The following is an 18750-nucleotide window of genomic DNA, read 5'->3' on the forward strand; positions in this document are numbered from 1 at the left end:
AGTTCCCCTAGGTCTTTCATCTTGAAGGCCTTTTGTAGTGCATTCTTTGTTTCCTCTATCAGTTTTAAGCTGATGCGTTACCAACATATCATCTACATATACAAGTATAATCAAAATACCTTCTGCTGATTTGTTGATGAATATGGAGTAACCATATTGACTTTGTTTGAACTTGAGGGAAATGAGGGCTTCAGTGAGTTTGTGGTTCCACTGCCTTGGAGCTTGTTTGAGTCCATAGAGGGACTTTGTCAGTCTGCATACTTTCTCCCCTTGACTGACAAATCCCTGAGGGAGTCGCATATAGATTTCATCCTCCAGGTCCCCATGTAGGAATGCATTGAAGACATCCATTTGATGAATGTGCCAATTCCTGGAAGCTGCAATGGATAGCACAGTTTTGACAGTCACCATTTTGACCACTGGAGAAAAAGTTTCTTTGTAATCTATGCCTTCTTGTTGACTATAGCCCTTAGCAACTAGTCTTTCTTTGAACCTTTCTACTTCACCTGTTGATTTGTATTTAACTTTAAAGATCCATCTGTAGCCAATAGGTTTCTTCCCTGCAGGTAAAGATTGAATCTCCTAGGTGTGATTACTTTCTAAAGCCTGGATCTCTGCCTGCATAGCTTCAACCCACCTTGGGTCCTTGATTGCTTCTGCATAGCTTGTGGGTTCTCTCACAGATGCAGTAGCAGCAATAAAGCACTGATAAGAAGGTGAGAGATGAGAATAACTCACATAGTTGGATAGGGGATATTGAACATCCTGCTGTGCAGTTAAGGAAACAAAATCCTTCAGCCATATAGGAGGTTGTTTAGTTCTTGTAGATCTTCTAGACACAGCAGCCTCAGGTCTGTCAGAGCTAGTTACATCAGGTTCAGCTTGTTGCACACCCTCATGTTCAGGTTGTTGCATATAGTCATGGTCCCCACCTGTATCAAGACATGTCTCTACTCCTGCTGAAAGTGTTGATGGATCATTACTTGTGATTATAGGATGAGTTAGGTGATGTATTTCTTGATCAAATTCACCTAATCCTTGCAGATTGTCCACAAATATCTTTTGTTGGGCAGAGTTGTCAGCTTGGGCAAAAGGGAATATGTCTTCCCTAAAGATAACATCTCTACTCACAAAAAATGAGCTGGTATGCAGATCAAATAAAATATATCCTTTGTGTACTTCAGAATAGCCCATGTGAACTGCTGACCTTGATCTGGGCTGTAGTTTGTCAGATTCTGTGAGATGTTTTGCCATGACTAGACAACCAATAGTCCTCAAATGAGTTAGTGATGGTGTACTGCCATACATTCTTTCATAAGGAGTCTGAAACTCAAGCACACTACTAGGGGTTCTGTTAATAAGATAAGCTGCTGCCAGGACACAATGACCCCAAAACCTGATAGGTATTTTTGCTTGAAACCTTAAGGCTCTGGTTACTTCCAATAGATGTCTATGTTTCCTTTCAGCCACACCATTTTGTTGAGGAGTGTAAGGATAAGATCTTTGATGTATAATGCCCTGTGCTTTAAATATGCTATCACAGACTGAGTTAACAAATTCAGTACCATTATCTGACCTTAGGACTTTGACTACTTTACCAAACTGAGTTTTAGCATATTGTAAAAACATTTTAAGAGATGCACAGACATCTGACTTTTGTCTAAGTAAAAATAGCCAAGTCATTCTTGAGAAGTCATCAACAATTATGAGAAAGTATTTATTACCATCAAATGTAGGTATATTATAGGGTCCCCAAATGTCAGCATGTATCAATTCAAAACAACTACTGCTTTTGATAATGCCGGAAGAAAAACCAGGTCTGGTTTGCTTTGCAAAAGGACAAACTAAACATTTGGTCACCTTACACATACTGTCTTTATTCACATTGAACATCTTAGTAAGAACAGATGAGGACACATGTCCTAGTCTTTGATGCCATAGTTCCATGTCTGACTCCTTTCTTGGTGAGTGAGCAGTGTCAACAGTATGAGCAAAGTCTCTATTATTAGTTGAGTTACATTGAGTGAGTTGTCTCCACATCAGATACAGTCCTTCTTCTTCTCTACCAACTTCCTTCACCTTCCCAGTGTAAAGTTCTTGGAAAACACAAAAATCAGGAAAGAAAGAGACTGAGCAGCCTAATTCCTTTGTTATTTTGCTGACAGACATCAAGTTATACTTGAACTCTGGTATATGGAATACATTTGTGATGACACTTCTAGCTGACAAACTACAGGAACCAATATGAGTTACTTGTGTGCTACCCCCATCTGGCAAGTATACATCCTTAGGACTGTCAAGCTTTAGCACGGACTCCTTTTGCAGCATATCCAGTTTAGAAACCATATGGTTTGTTGCACCTGTATCTATAATCCATACATCACTATTTTCAGTAACAAATAGGGGTGTACCTGCAGTGTTTGCCTTATTATAGTCAGAAGTATTAGTTCTTGATCCTGATTGTTGACTCATCATCTTGAGAATGTGTTCATATTGATCTTTTGTGAATGTGCAGCCTTGAAGTAATTGTATGACATCCTTCTCAACTTGAGTTATTGTTACATTTGAGTTAGAAGATTCAACTGAACCTTTGTCTGCAAGATGCTGAGTTGTGATATTCCTGTCCCACACTGAGTTATTAATTACATTTGTATTCAAACCATATGAGAAATTAGCCTTAGCTGATGCTGATTGCTGTGTTTGACTGGCCAAGTCAATGGTATCTGCATAAGCAATGTTTGCACTTTGGATCTTCCTCTTGGACTTAAAGTCTGGAGGATATCCAACCACCTTGTAGTAGGATTCTTTAGTATGACCTCTACACCTGCAAAAGTCACATATTAGTAGTGTATTCTTCTTGAACATGTTACTGACACCTGATCTACTGCCACCTCTGGAATACATTGCAGCTGAGTCTATGATGGCAGAATGTAGTCCCAAGTTATTGATGCCTGTAACGACAGATTTTTGGCTCTCATCTCCTACTATCATAGTATATGCTTGATTTATAGTTGGTAGGGGATCCATCATGAGTATCTGACTCCTAGCCTGATGATATGTGTCATTCAATCCCATTAGGAATTGATATAGTTTTTGTCCATTCATGTGAGCTACAAATTCTTTGGACTTCTCACAATTGCAGCAAGGTAAGGGCACTAATACTTCGAACTCATCCCACAATGCTTTCAACTTTGTATAATACACTAATACAGAGGAAGTACCTTGATGTAATAAGGTAATTTCTTTGTGTAGGCTGTAAGTTCTTGATCCATCAACCCTATCAAATCACTCTTGTAGATCAGTCCATACACTTGAGGCACTTGAGGTAAACGCAATTCCACTTAGCAAACTCTTTGAAACTGAGTTCATCAACCACGACAATACAATAGCATTCACCCTTTCCCACTGTCCCCACAGTTCTTCAACATACATCTCCTTTCTGCATGTTTCATCCACTAATCCTAGCTTATTTCTCCCTAACAAGGCAAGTTTAATCGATCTATTCCATAAGGTGTAGTTTTCCACACCTTGCAGCTGAAATGAAGTGAGACTAATTCCACTCACATCCGTAAGGCTAAGGAATAGAGGGTGATTGTAGTCAATACCTTGCCCAATGTTGTTTGGAGAGCTTGTAGACACAGGTACACCAACTCGTTGCATATTGAACTGATTTTGATTGAAATTTGACCTAGATCCGGAATTGTGGCTTCAACATGCATTGTTTCTTCAACTTTTTCTTTTGAGGTTTGTTGCGGAAAAACACTTGTTGTTTGCAGATTTCAGCTTCACTGGAGCTTAGATCCACAAACCACAGCTTTTGATCGGACGAATCTTTGACTCTTGTCTAGAGCCTATGACTCAACTAAGAACACTTTTCACAGTGTTCAACGCTCTGATACCATGAACTTCTCTGAGAGTGAGTGCTCAGATACACATCAATACACAGTGAAGAGAATGAGGATGAAGATGAAGATGAGAGAAAGAGAGAGCTCAGAATGCGTTTTTCATTTTGGGGCTGAAAATGCCCTAATCCTGTTTACAAGGTATCATTAGCTATATATATACACAGCTAACTAAGTGTTAACTAACTAACTAATTCAGTTAGTTAGTTCTAACTATAACACTGTAAATGACTAAACTGTCCTATCTCTAACTACCTACTCCTTAACTATCTTAACACTAATTTTTTTCTCGAGTTTTTTATCTCATCCAAATATTCATCATTACCCGGGTCTAAAACCGTATATAAATATGAGATCTTAACCATTAAATTATTCTTCTTTTTTTTTTTCAAAGAAAGAATCGGAGACACATAAAGCTGGAGGAGACTAGAGAAGCTAAAAACCTAAGAAATTAAATGGGTAGTTTCGGGTAGGGGTGACATTGATAATTTTGTTCGATTTCGATTTTGTTATATCATTTTTTTTATTTTTGTATTTTCTTTACCCAACACCGAATCGAATTCTATTTTTCTGTAATTCGGTTTGCTTAATTTATCAAATTCATTTTTCTCATCAAATATAGTAGGATGAATACCTTAAAATGGCGGCAGAAATAATGGAGCCGTTTGCTGGAATCCGACACTTCGCTGGACGCCAGACGTTCGAGCAACAGAGTTTGGAACGTTGGAGCCTGGAGCTGTGGAGCCTTGAAGAGAAGGTGCGGTGACTGCTGAGTGTTTGCTACTGCAGAATGAGAAAATTTGGAATGAAAATTTCAAATACTAAGGGCTAACTGCTAAATGCTAAGGGCAGAAAAGAAAAATAAAAGGATTAATAATTAAATGATATCTATTATGTAAGATAATATTAATAATTAAATTTATAATATCTAATATATATGTATATTGTATAGTAGTGCATAAATTTTTGTTAAATCAAAATATCGAAAGACAAAAGTCATGTTATCGAAAACCAAATCGAAAAATCAAAGTTACAAAAAATATGAATCAAAAAACCGAAGTAATAAAAATATGAACTGAAAATCGAAATATCAAAACCAAAAAATCAAAAAAATTTAGTTCGATTCGATAGTTCGGTATTTATGCACAACCCTAGTTTCGGGTTCATTTCCATTAGTATGGAGAAAAAGAAAAATATTTTTGAGCTATTTAATTAGTTAGCTTGTGTTTCCATATAATCAGTATTTCGAGATGTGATTTGGGATCATGATTTTAAATTCAAAGAAAAAGGAAAATTTTGATTCATAAGTTTATGGTAGCGTTTGACCCCAAATTCCCCATGTGTTTTGCCACCATTTTTTAAGGAATATTTGACTATTTTAAAAAATATGATTTATTGTAATGACCCTCAGGTCATTTTTAAATTAAAGCATTCATTCCTTCGTTTAGAGCATTCCTGAAGTGACCCAAGTCATTTATGACTTGCTGACACTAACTGTTCGGCCGCCTGGTCATTCGTTTAGGTTTTAGGTCCGTTTCCCAATTTTGGACCTTTTATAACTTAAAAAGTTGACTTTGGTCATAACTTCAGGAAAACGACCTCAGAACGAAATTCTGACGATTCCATAAGCTCCGGAATGACCAAATTAGGCTAGTAGCATGGTTGGTACCAGTACTAGGGTAATCGGTACGAGTTTAAGACCATTTGACACTTTTGTCTTTGAAATTTGGCCTATAACTGACTTTGGTCAATATTCTTGAAAAAAGCACTCGGATGAAAATTTTGATAGCGCGGTTAGTTTTGAAATGTCGAGTTTGGTCGAGAACGACCTTTCATTTGCTTTCCAAGGCTTTCGATCTAATTCCGAGGCCCACTATGGAATTTGGCTCAAAATGACCCTTAGACCCACTTTCAGTCGTAACGACCTTATATAGAAATTTTGACTACGCCATTGAGTTCAGAAGGTTGAATTTGGTAGGGTGTATGAAATTTCGAATGAATTTCGAGCACCCTGTCGGAGTATTTGCAATTGGTGAAAACTCAACTTTTAGCTGATATTTGGCAGCCAAAATTACTTTATGCAATCGCGGGCCCTTGGCCGCATTCGCGGAGGTCCATGATTTTTTTCTCTGCGATCGCAGATCTGTGACCGTGTTCACGAAGGTGTAAGTCTTTGGTCTTCGCGATCACAGGCCTCTGGCCGCGTTCACGGACCACTGTAGCCGAGTTCGCAAAGGCCAATGTCCTGGTCTTTTAATAAAGACCAAGGACGATTTTCTTCTTGACTTTCAAATTTCCAACATAGATTTCTCCTCCATGTTAAGCTCAAATTAGGTGATTCAAAGGTCCAAATTCAAGAGATTTTTGTGGGGGAATCTAGTGGTGAGCTCGGAAATGCGAGGGGAAGGTTCATTCGAGATAAGAATTCATAATTAGCTACTGATTTAGTTATTTTTGGAGTGGTATTTTATTGAATTTGGGGACATTGTATCTTGATCGTATGAACTCCGTTTTTAGTTATTTTTAGGCTATATTTTGGGGGGTTTTGCAAGGAACATCATGGTATAATTTTTTTAGACTGGGAGAGTCTGGTATTTTCAAAATTCGTTGATCAAGAAACGACCGTTTTCATCTTTTAGTTCGAATTTTGTAAATTTTCATTGCATGCTCGTTTTGCGTAGTTTCCTAACCCCGTACTATTTATTAAATTAATTTTTGAGCTTGGGGTAATATTTAGACCTATTTTTGAGGTCAATTTCGAAATTCTATACGTGGGTCCCACATTTACCTTTTAGACCCCAAAATTGGTCTATCTCTGAATTCGATAATTTTAGTGTCATAACGGCCGTATTAACGTTGTGATTCTATTATTGATTGCGTGACAACATTTTGGAGGCCGCTCGAATGGAAAAACCTCCAGTTTCATGAGTTGGAGTGCGCGTGGTCGGCTTACAAGTAGGCTACAGTTTTTCCCTCGTAAGACTGAGCATGTTTGGACATTTGTACATTGATTTGTATGAGTTTGGTGTGGTTGGGTGTCGAGCGTGCTAAATTCCTAGAATCCATGTCCTAGGCCTTATTTCGAGTAATTTATGAACTATGTAAGCATGATTCCTGTGGTTGTTGGTTGTTCTTATCCTGTGATGAATATTGTATCTGTGGTTATACGTTTGGAAGCTTGTTTGGCCTTAGTCTAGGCTTAGAGTAGTGTTGCCTTAGACTTGCACAATTTTGATGTCGTTGGGTCTTAGACCTTCTCCAATGTCATTTCGGACGGTTAGCTCCCTGTAGACTAATATAGCAGACTTGATATGATGGTCTGAGTGTTAGCTAGGTAGTAACTCAGCTTGGGAACTTTCCTTCATAATGCATTATTCTCCTATCTGTCCTATATCTCTCGATTCTTGATTTTTGGACGTTTTCTCGGTGATTCGAGTTTTATTTTATTTAGTCTGGAGTGGTGCATTGATGGCATTTGTTTGAGGGGTACTCCCCATGACGCACGATTGGCTGTTGATTCTAATTCAATCCGATCCCTTAGCGACAGATACCCAATCAAAGTCCGTGGTCCAACTTACTTATGTTTGGTTCCTTAGCTACAGATACTTGGTTAAAGTCTGTGGTCTAGCTTACCCATGCTTGACCTTTGGCTATAATTCTTGGTTAGAGTCTATGGTCTAGCCTACTTATGTTGACTCATTAGCTACAGTAACCCGGTTGTAGTCTGTAGTCTAGCTAGCACATGGTTAAATTCCCGATTTCGCAATGAATTTTTGGTTTAAGTCTTCATCTACTCTTAGATGTGGGTTGAGGTGTTAGAATTTGGAAATGGTTCGGTTCAAGTCCAGGAAGTGGTGATATTGTTGAAATCCTTTTGATTCCGTTTATTTTAGTTTAGCTGTTCTTGCATCTCTCAGGCTTATGGGAGTCCGTGCAGGTGGTTCCTCTTTATTTGTGCATGAGCATACTCGTCGAGTTTATGGGAGCCCATCGGAGTTAGTTAGATTCTCTCTCGTTTTTTGCTAGTATGCTCGTGTACATACCTATATTTACTTTTTGCCTTGTCTTTGGTTCTGATCTTTTACTCGTATTTCAGTTTACTTTTGCTTATCTTGCTCAGTCGGAATGGTTACCTGTTGTTTTGGTACTCATACTGCACTCTGCATCTATTTTTGTGATACAAGTGTGAGTACTAGCTACCGGCATTGATTCGAGCCAGCTGCGATCTTGATCGGAGGTGAGGGTGAGCACATTGCGTCCTCGATTTATCCGTCTCCTTATGTGCATATATTTTGCTTGTCTTTTGCTTCTTGAGAGCTCTATTTTCGTGGTCCACTTTTGAGACTTGTACTCTTTTTACTAGGAGCTCTGTACATGTGACTTACAAGTTCTGGGAGGGATCCTTTTTGTTTGTATATATATTTATTGCGTCTGCCCGTTCTCTATATGCTCCAATTATTACCTTACTATTTCAGATTAGATTGCTGGTCTTCTACCCTGACATCCCATTACTTGCAATTCTGGGATATGGGTCAGCTTTCCTACTGGTGGGTAATAGTAGGTGCCATCAGGACTTGAGAAATCGGGTCGTGACAAGTTGGTATTAGATTCCCAGGTTCACTGATCTCACTTATGCAGAGCTAATGTCTAGTAGAGTCCTATGGATCAGTGTGGAGACATCCGTGACTTATCCTTGGGAGGATAAAATATGTCTTTAGGAATGTGTCTTTTTTGTATCGCTGTCGTGCAGTGTGTGTCTTGTTTGTTTTTGAAAATCTCACTTGTTCCATACTCTTATGGGATATCTTGTGGTGCGCGGAAGGTAGAGGTCGACCTCGGGGCCGTGCTAGGGAGGTAGCAGCAGCCCGGGACCCAGAGCAGACTCCAAAGCTGAAGGTGGAATTACAAGTAGCTCTAGTACATTAGCAACCGGTGGGCCCGAGACCAGCCCAGCCATTACCCAAGCCAGTCGCAGATCTGGACTTATAGACGATGTTCGCCCAAATTCTGGTTGCCATTGAAGGTATGCAGTAGGCCCCATCTCCCGCCGCTCCAATATCGTAGGACTAGCCTGCACTAGCGGCACCGATTGTTCAGCAGCCACCGGCATCAGCCACTCAACTTAATGATTTAGAGGGCGTCATGCCACTCTAGGAGCATAAAATGCTCGGGTGTTCCTTAGACTATTACTGTTGAGATTTTTTGGGGCTGTGGGTTAAGATGCCCATGAGTTTCTACTTACTTTCTGCGAGTGGCTACATACTTTAGATTTAGTGGAGTTGAGTGGAGCTGACTTCACTACTTACCAGCTAGACGGTCCCGTCCGATAGTGGTGGCATACATACTTAGAGACCAGGTTGGCTGGGTCTCCGCCAATCACATGGGCTTTTTTCTAGGCCTTCTTGGCCCGGTTCATCCTAGGAGAGTCAGAGATCAGCTCCGATATCAATTTTCACAGTTGGAGCAGGGCTATATGACTGTATCGGAGTATGTAGTTCCACGAGCTATCCAGGCATGCCTGATAATGCTCAATTACACCTCTCTAAATATATATAGACAATCATTAGCAGTATATTTTATCTAACTAAGAGTCAGGGTTGAACCCACAGGGAATAGGTTGAAACAAGTTCTATTAGCTATCGCTATTCAATCGTAATTGCTACTTCTCGAAAATAAACTTGCATAAAGTAAAAGTGGGGGTTTTGTTTATGATTTAAGAAAAAAGACAAAGTAATAACAAGTAAACAAGATTTAGTTTGTAAATAATGTGAACACTAGACTAGGATTTTGTTCCCATAACTTGTAAGTTAATAGGCTAATCGAATTCATGATATCGTTAAATGTATTGCATATAAAATCTAGCGAGTTGGATAACATCTAATTCACCTCCCAATATTTCTTAGACGTATCTTATTCATCTCCACTCGGTCTCAGAATGTATACTTTACTATCCCTCGCCCTGGATCCCAGAGTACTATATCCACCCGGTCTTAAATAACTTAGATGAAGCTTATCCCTTCTTTCGAAGCCAGACTTTTCGAATTTCTGTTGTGAAATTCTTTTCCTAATCACTACCTCCCTCCTGGGCAAGTAATTATTACAGGCAAGTTATTAATGCGTGCACTCACTAAGAAAGACTTTTGAATGAAGAAATCACAATACATGCAAAAATAATTCACAAATGTCAATCCTACATTCGCCTATTCTAGTTAAGTCGCCATGGTTCCCACAACACTAGTTGTGGGGTCAGCCTTGCATAATTATGATGAATAACTCAATAAAAAATGAATGAAACATATATTAGAAATCTTACAAACACCAATGAATCTAGCTTACAATTGAAGATTAAACCTTGAGTTAAAACACCAAAACAAGAATAAAAAAAAATCAATTGTTGTCACTTTCTCTCAAATTTGTTCCATGTCCATTTGATGAAGGAAAATATCCCAAAATAATGTTTGAGTCATGTATTTGCAACGTCAAAATAGTAGGTAAAACGTGTGAAAAGTATATGAAAAGTGTACCCTAAAAATATAACACAAGAGGGTATTTATGAAAATCTAAAACTAGTCAGAAACCGACTAGGAAAAATGAAACTTGATGGACTTCGGATTGCTCTGGACGGGAGCCACCACTGCCAGTGGTGGGCACTACAGCTTGTGGTGGCCTTCCTTGGTGATTTTCTTATCCTTTTATGGCTGGACATCCCACCACGTCACCCACCACGACTATTGGTGAGGACCACGACTCATGGTGAGACCCTTGGTGGTTGCCTTGGCCATGTTGCTCCTTGCTTTAGCTCTTGGTGAACACCTTGTCCTTGCCACTTCTTGAATTTGCATTTTTATGGCTGTACACACCACACGGTTTGCACCACCACCAGTGGTGAGGACCACAGCTCGTGGTGATGCTTCCTTGATGTGAGCCTTAGCTAATTTCTTGGCAGCTTACTAGAGAGCCTTTTTCACAGATTGGAGGTGCTTTGCACGGCCAGTACTACCTACCATGGCCTATGGTGTCTATCTTGGTGGGCATATTTGGTCATATCATGTTGATTAAATCTCCCAACACCCATTCCAAGGTCCTTCAAGTACCGGTGAAGTTCGTTCTTTGAGTTCTCCTTTCAAGTTGTACGAAACCTTGCCAAACTTGAGTATTTGAACACCTCTTCTGAAATTTTGATTTTATTTTTGGCATCACCACAACACCAAACTACCAACATCCTTCAAAATCAATCAAATTTACATATAAACCATGACAAATACCATCAACCCAAGCGTGCTTCAATTTTCTTGAAAACTAACTAAAAAATCATATCAAACTAATAAAATATGCTTGAGAACTTACAATAACTCCTTTGTTTGAGTGCCATAAATGTCGTATTCTTGCAACACATCAATGCCTCCATGATATTACCCACAAAGGAGGAGAGAGCTCGGTGCTTCATTAGGGGATTGAGGCTCTAGTTGCGGATCGAGACTCAGTCTTTAGTCTCAGTAGGCCGCTTATTTCTGGAGATGGTAGACCATACCTGCACGCTCGAGCAGCTTCATTGCGAGGCCCAAGGGGGCAACGATAAGAGAGCTAGACAAGAAGATAGCCATGATGGGCACCGCTTTAAACCCCGGGAATCCTGTGATAGATCTCGCTAGAGATTTCAGTCGGGTCACTCTACCCGCCTCTTACAGGCCTCTCTTCAGACATTAGAGGGTGATCAACACCATCAAATTAGTTCTACTGCCGGTCCAATTCAGGGTCGATGTTACGCCCCGGGAGGGTACCCTAGACGTAACCGGCACTCAGAAACCATTTCTGGCTCCCAAGCGAACCACATAGCCTGATCACACATCCGTTCATTCATTCGATCAGCGGAAGATAAAAGAATAAAGAGAATATTCAGTGGGCAACTCAAACCTCAGTCTAACTCAAAGAATAAAGGCCATGGGCCAACAAATTCAACTCTAATATTTGTCATTATAAATAGTTTGACAAGAATAACTCAATCGGCTCATCACTATCTAGTCTATGAAGCCTCTATCACTACTATCTAATTGGTGCCAATGACATGTTCATGGCTACCTCAAATCAAAATGAAAAGGGCTAACTCGATGCAAGAATACACATACGGTGTCCTCCGAATGTAGGGGAGGACTCACCAACACGCTGAGTGCGAATAGATCCCCAATGATGCTCCTATTGACGATCTTTTAAACCTGTCTCTGCATCATGAAACGATGCAGGCCAAATGGCGTCAGTACGTGGAATGTACTGGTATGTAAAATGGCAGAATGAAACATACCTCAAGGAAGAATAACATCGGTCCAAATATCTCAATTCAGAAAGATGAGAGAGACTCAACAAGGCGTCATAAGTCTAAAGTAATAATACATTATTATTATTATTATTATTTTGAAAAAAGACCAATCATATACCATACGGTCCAATCCAATCATACACAATACAGTACAATCAAATCATTTACAATTCGCTCCCTTTCAATCATGTACAATCCGATTATATATACACTCAACTCAACAATCAACTCAATAATCAAATCCAGTCTAGTCACACACTATTCTATTCAATCCAATCACAATCCATCTACTCCAATCCGACCGTATACAATCTACTAGACATTCAACTCAACCATCAGCTCAAAGGACTCAACTCAATAAATATATATAACAACTCACTCAAGTGTTCTAAGTCTAATAAGAAATCGTTTAGACAGGACTAACTCATAAGCATATAGCAACTCACTCAACTCAACTGACTCAGAGCACTATCAAGACCTAAATGGGAGTTTCTCTTAACCGACAACCAACACTTATGAGCCAGTGAAGGTACAACGAAACGACGTCATTGCCACGCCCGTTCATACCTTGCCAGGGCATGAACGACGAACCTCATGGATCCAATCCAACCAAGTCCTATAATGTCAGGACAAATCTCTCGGGGAAGCATCCGACTTAACGGTTCAATCCCCCCTACGTTTGGCAACACAGGTATTGGGTTCGAGTATGGACTGTACTCTTGCTCAATTCGGTGCTCGATACTCCTCCCATGACTCTATGCTCATAAAACTCCTTCAATCATCTCAAACAAGCCCTCACGGCTAGTTTCATGTGGAACATTGCCACCTCATCAACTCTGTTCTCATTTCAACTCAATTAACTCATAATGACAAGTCTCATTGGACCTTCTTTCAAATCGACTCATCTCAAATCATCAAACTCTTCTCTTTAAAAATTTATACAATCCCGACTCAATGAATGTAGAAAATATCATGTACATTAAAATATAATTTCAACTCCTCATCTCAAACTCAAAATAGATACTTTAATGTAAAGATACTCAACTCATTTAAAGTCTCCTCATACTCAACTCATACTTCAACTATTTTCTAAATCAAAGATAAAACTAATAATTCTTTAGACTCAAAATAGTGTATAAATAGTTTATGCAAAAAGATTCACAAATAATTTATTTAAAGCTCCTCCTCAAAAGATTATTTATTTTCAAAACATTTCTAAGACTCCACTCAACTCAAATTATGCACATCACATACCACAAACTCACATTAGACTCCAATCCACTTCATCACATAACATCCTCATCAATATACCTCTTCGTCAACCATTCTACATATATTAAATAAGCACCATTCACATCATCACTCACATCGTCACCAAAACATCATCATCACATCATCATCATATATTATCATTTACATCATCATCAAACATTATCATCACATCATTGTCAAATATCATCATCACATCAATCATCAAACATCTACTCCAAAATCCTTATTTTTGTCCTATGTTCATTTTATAGAAGCAAAAGGACATTCTTAACAAATCAATTCATTCTTTTCATTCCAATCAATACATATATATACACACAACTATCCACCTCAACTCAAGACAAATTATGACCAAAGAAATCTCATCTAGGGTACATGTGAATGAAACATGAACCCATACTCTCAACAAAACTTCAACTCAAGAATATCGTCAATACCTATAAATCTATTTACAAGGATACATTTGTAGTTAATATTATGGAAAATACTATTTAGTAACTCAAGTCATTAAAAACATCAATCAACTAATAGTACTTAAAACATTCTCTAGTTTAGAAAAACTTTCAAGAAAACCTTCTTAGAAGGTTCAACTCCTTCCAACTTCTATCCACACATATATGGGCATATGGAAGAACTAAATCCATATTTTAGGTTAGCCTTACATACCTTAGTGAAGACTTGAAGAAAACCTTGAGGTTGGGTCTTTAATGGAGGACTCTAATCTTGAAGCTTCTTGGACTCCTTTGTTGGAAATGGAGAAGAAGAGTAGAGAGAAGGGAGAGGAGCTCTTAGGGCTTTTTAGAGAGAGAGTGAGGGCTGCCAAATGAGTTCCCAAAAGGCCAAGGGCTACATATATATAATTGGGTAAGTTCCCAAATTACCCCTCCTTAAAATGTTCTGAAAATAGGCTAAAACGCCCTTGGCGCGATAGTGGCGCGTCGCGCCCTTACAGCGCCAAGGCCGATTTCGCCTGAAACCTGCACAACTTTTAGTGGCGCGTCGCGCCAGGGACCAAACTACTGAGGCATGTTCCTTGCGCGATAGTGGCGCGTCGCGCCCTTACAGCGCCAGGCCTATTGTTCCAAATTCTGGGAATTTAGCCCCAAAAACCCTGCACACTTTTAGTGGCGCATCGCGCCAGGGACCAAACTACTGAGACATGTTCCTGGGACGATAGTGGCGCGTCGCGCCCTTACGGCGCCAGGGCCATTTCTCCAGCAGTGGTAACCCAAGCCAAAGTGAAATCCCTGTCGTGCTAGTTCGTCTTCGGATCATCATATCTTTTGGCCCCGAACTCCAAAATCTACGTTCTTGGTGGCGTTGGAAAGAAGACTCAAAGACCTTTAATTTGGTAGGTCGTGGGCCACCTAGTTCTCTATATCCTAGGAGATATGGTCGTTTAAAGTTGACCCTTATACTAACCCGTCCGAAAACTTAATCGATTGGAGTTCTTTGGACTCGACTTGGTGTTAGAGATCCCTTATGACCCCTAAACACATCTAACACACTTCAAATACTTAGTAATTAATCCTAACTCACATGTAGAATTATAAGTCCTCCGGCCCGAGTCTACCCACATGTGAAGAAATGTTTGATTCTTTGCGGAAAATTTTCCGGGGTGTCAGAGTCGAGGTGTTTCGCAGAAGGGTTTTTTCGATCGAGGTGGCCGACCTCCAGCTTTCATCTGATATTTCAAGGGGTTATATGAGTGTGGAGAGAAAGATCATTGGTCCTGGAAGTGCCCTCAGCACAGGCTAGACTTACCAGCTCCTTAGGGAGGTAGACCCGCGCTAGCACAAACATTTCCAGTTAGAGGCAGAGGCTAGGGCCAGGACTGTAGGGGTGGTCATCAGGGTGCACGGGGAGGTTCCTAGAGAGGTAAGTTAGGAGGTAGAGTAGATGCGTAGGGTAGAGGAGCCCAAGCCCATTTCTATGAAGCTCCAGCTAGAGAATGTTAGCATTAAAGTATTTTGATTAATGACTTAACTTTTTATTGCAGGAACTCAGTACAAACAAATAAACAAAGGAAAATCAAAGAAGGAGCTAATTGAATCAATTAGTATCTCGCAGTTTAAGAAAGCAAAATCAGCGCCCCATAGATCAAGGAAGGAACTCCCATATATCAAGGCAAATTTGCTTCTATAAACAAGGTGTAAATCAGAAGATTAATGAAGGAAGAATATTGAAGGAAGAAAAGAAGATCACAAGGAATGGCTAAACATCAGGCTCACAAGGAAAGAAGGATTGCATCAAGCACATAAAAAAAGAAGTATTATGTATCAAATTAGAATTGCTTGAAGATCGCACAAAGGAAACACATGGACATATCTGATATGGACATGTATTCTCAATCAAGGAAACTCTAAATCCTTCATTGAAAGAAATCCCTTGGGTTCTCCCTATCAGATATAATGGCTAATTCATCACCACAAGCCAGATATAAAAAGCCTCTATACTACTCCAAAGAAACCACACAACTTCACTTAAACTTGTACTCATTTAGTTCTTTCATCTTTCAAACACTCTGTACTTCTGCTAGAATCAAAAAAGAGAAAGAAAGAGAGAAGTGTAGATTATACAAGTAGAGGCTGTGATCAATTGGTTAGAGATAGAAAGAACTACCAAATTTTGTACTGTTACCTTTCTTAAAGAAGCTCTAAGGAAAACCCTTGTAACCCAAGAGGATTAGAATTAGGCACTACATCGGTGTTTTAAACCAGGATAATTCTTTCTGTCTTTATTTACTTTACGCATTTATATTCTGTCTTGTTTGAATTATCTGTCTGCAGGCTAAGTCGACTATCAATTTTTTTATATAACCCCCATCTTAATCTTCAATTGGTATCAGAGAAGGTCTCACACTTTGAAGTGTTTCAGCGCATGTAAGAAAAGATCAATGGCAAATTATCAGATTCCCATTGTAATTCTTCAAGACGGACATTCGTCAAATTTTCCTTCCTACTTTAATGGGCAACACTACTTGCATTGGAAAGAAAGATTCGGAATCTTTGTTTAATAAATGACTTTCAAGCATGGATCGTGATCAAGAAAGGACCAAAGCCTATTCCAGGATTAAAAGATAAGGAGATTGCTGAGAAGGATCTAGATCTTCAATCCTTTGATATCACAAAGGATCAATAATAGGTAATTCAAACTAATGATACAGCTATAAGTTTGTTGTATTATGCAGTTACAGAACATGACAAAATCTCAACTTGTGATACTGGAATAGAAATATGGGACAAACTTGAAGTCATATACGAGGGAACCAGCAAAGTGAACGAAGATCATATTAGTTCTCTAGTAATTGAGTATGAACTATTCAAAATGGCAGACGATGAGAATGTTGAAAGCATGCTTTCTATATTTAGCAAAATTATTTGTGAACTCTATTCTCTTGGTATGATTACCCTAGCAATCTGCAAGTTAGAAAACTCATCAAGAGTCTTCCTAAAGCCTGGGAAACAAAAGCTACCATTCTTGATGATGGTGATCTTTAGAAAATGACCTACGATGAACTCAGAGGAAACCTAATGGCCTATGAACAAAGTCATATCAACAGATATAACAAAGATGAAAAAAAGAAATCAGTTGCCTTCAATGCATAAGTCTATGAGACTGAAGAAGAAAATGATGAAACAAGCAGTGAAGGGATGGCTCTCATAAATTAAGGAGTCAGACAAATAGTAAGACAAAGAAGACAGATACCTCAAAATAATTCCAGAAATAACAACTATTAAATAAATGATGATAGATTATCCGTATGGAAAACTAGGGCACACCAGACCAAACTGTCCTGAATTAAAGAAGAAGAACTATCGAAGAAACAACAACCCAAAATCTCTTAGAGCCTGGAGTGTGGAAGACATCTCAGAAGATGATCTAGCAGAAATAACAAACATTTGCTTTATGGCTATGGGTGAATCAAGCGAGGTAAGAAACTCAATTTGTCAAAATTGCATTGATTTACAATACTCTTTAGATATGGTTGCTGATGAAGTTGAAAAGATTATTAATGAATATAACAAGCTTGCTAAAGAAACGAAAGATTGGCAAATTCTTCTTGTAGTAAGTCAAGTCGAAGTGGACTTACTACATGAAGAAATTGATGAACTCAAAATGCTTTTGAATAATAAAAAGTCACCAAGTCGGAGTTTAGTTCGTTCTAACAAATCTTCACAATCCTTCTTTCAAGATTCATCTTTTCTTAGTGCTAAATCCTCCTTCAAACCTCAGTGTTATACTTGTGGAAACTTTGTTCATAAATCCTTTAACTACAAAAATCATTCTTCTAGTAAAAGAATTTGGAAACCAAAAGATTTTGACACTAACCTTCAAGGACCCAAGAAAACTTGGGTACCAAAAAGAAACTGAATTACTATTTTGTAGGGACATCCAAATAAGACCTACAAAAAGAGAATGTGGGTCATAGACACTGGATGTTCTATTTATATATGACTGGCAAGAAAGGAAATTTCAATAAACTTGAGAAAATTGATGGAGGCTATGTTAGATTCGGTGACAATGCAAAAGGAGAAGTTACTGGGATTGGTTCAATTACTATAAGTCCTTGTGACTTGTTAGAAGTCTATTTAGTTGATGGACTAAAACATAATCTTCTCAGTATCAGTCAACTATATGACATATCTGTGATGCATGTCAACCCGGTAAACTGATTTGCACTTCATTCAAGGTTAAGGACATTGTATCTACTTCTAACCCTCTTGAACTTTTGCATATGAATTTATTTAGTCCTACTAGAACTGCTAGCGTAGGTGGTAAACATTATGCTTTTGTAATCGTGGATGATTATTCTCGTTTTACTTGGGTAATTTTCTTATCTTATAAGTATGAAGCTTTTGCTAACTTTGAAGTATTTTGTAGAAAAGTTCAAAGAGAAAAAGGTTATTTCATTTCTACCATTCACAATGATCATGGAGGAGAATTTAAAAATAAATTATTTGAGGATTTCTGCAATGAACATGGAATTACTCAAACTTTTCATCTCCTCGGTCACCACAATAAAATGGAGTTGTGAAAAAAAGAACCAGTCACTTCAGGACACTGCAAGAACTTTAATCCAAGTTTGAAGTCTACCGGATCATTTCTAGGCTAAAGCTGTAAGTACTGTATGTCATATTCTAAACAGGTCTTTAATTAGACCAATTTTGAAGAAAAACTCCTTATGAGTTGTGGAAAGGAAAGAGGCCAAACATTAGCTATTTTCATCCCTTTGGATGCAAATACTATGTTCATAACAAT

The sequence above is a fragment of the Solanum dulcamara genome, chromosome 8 (assembly GCF_947179165.1).
Source record: "Solanum dulcamara chromosome 8, daSolDulc1.2, whole genome shotgun sequence".
NCBI lineage: Eukaryota > Viridiplantae > Streptophyta > Magnoliopsida > Solanales > Solanaceae > Solanum > Solanum dulcamara.